Source organism: Pteropus alecto, unplaced genomic scaffold (genome assembly GCF_000325575.1).
Source record: "Pteropus alecto unplaced genomic scaffold, ASM32557v1 scaffold28, whole genome shotgun sequence".
NCBI classification, from domain to species: domain Eukaryota; kingdom Metazoa; phylum Chordata; class Mammalia; order Chiroptera; family Pteropodidae; genus Pteropus; species Pteropus alecto.
The window spans coordinates 1,409,369-1,410,731 of NW_006441063.1; positions in this window are offsets into that span (position 1 = coordinate 1,409,369).

The following is a 1,363-nucleotide window of genomic DNA, read 5'->3' on the forward strand; positions in this document are numbered from 1 at the left end:
AAGGGTGAAGAGGGGTACTAGATCCAGTGGGGTGATCGCTCTTGAGTTATATGGATCTCTAGTTACTATGCTGTACAACTGAAACTAATATATTATTGTATGCCAACTATAATTGAAAAAACTCATTGAATTGTATAATGTAAATACGAACAACTAATTGTCTATCGTATTTCAATAAAGCTGGAAAAAAATGAACAAAAATTAAGGCATGAGTTTCCTCATGCCTTCTACTATGTGAGAACACAGCAAAAAGACATCTGATTATGAACCAGGGAGCAGGTCCTCACTGGATGCCACCACCACTGGCACTTTGACTCTGGACTTTCCAGCCTCCATAACTATGAGAAATTTCTATTGTTTATAAGCCACCCACTGTATGGTATTCTGTTATAGCAGCCCAAATGCACTAAGACACAGATAAACAGCTGATCTCTCATCAGAAACCATGGAAGCCAGAAGGCAGTGAGATGGCAAATTCAAACTGTTGGAAATTAAAACAAAACAAAACAAAACAAAACCTGCGAACCAAGAATTCTATATCTGACAAAACTATACTTCAAAAATGAAGGACATTCCAAGCCTACCTGATTTCTGTGATCTCTCTTACAAATAAAATTTATCTTCACAAATTGGTGTTCTAAATTTCTTCCAAAATAAATTCTTGTTTAAAAGCACTAATAAAAATAATTGATATAGTTTTTAGTAAAGGAGAAATTAAGATATTCCCAGATAAACAAAAGCTGAGTGAATTTGTCACTAGCAGACCTGTCCTACAAGAAATGCTAAAGGGAGCTCTTCAGGTTAATAAAGAATATTAGTAAAGGTAACTAGTTAAATTAATATAAAAGTCAGTATTAATGTATTTTTTATTTATATCTCTTCTTTTCCTTATCTTATTTAAAAGACATGCATAACAATTATAAATCTAGGTTGATGGGCACATAATGTATAAATATATAGTTTGTAACAGTAACAACATAAGGGGGAACAGAGCTCTATAGTAGAAAAGTTTTGTATACTATTGAAATTAAGTTGGCATTTATCTTAACTGGACTGTTATAAATTTAACATATTAATTATAATCCCTAAGGCAATCACTAAGAAAATAACACAAAAAACATAGTCATTGTTCTCTTTGCTTTTCAGTATTAGAAGTTTCTATTGATATATCCTCAATCTCAGAGAGTCTTTCCTCAGCCATGTCCAGTCTACTAACAAGCCTATTAAAGTAATTTTTTATTTCTGTTACAGTGCTTTTCTCCTCTTTTTTGTTCTTTTTGGTTCTTTCTTAGGATTTTCATCTGCTTATATTTCCCATCTGTCTTGCATACTGTCTACTTTATAAATTAGTGACCCTCGCATT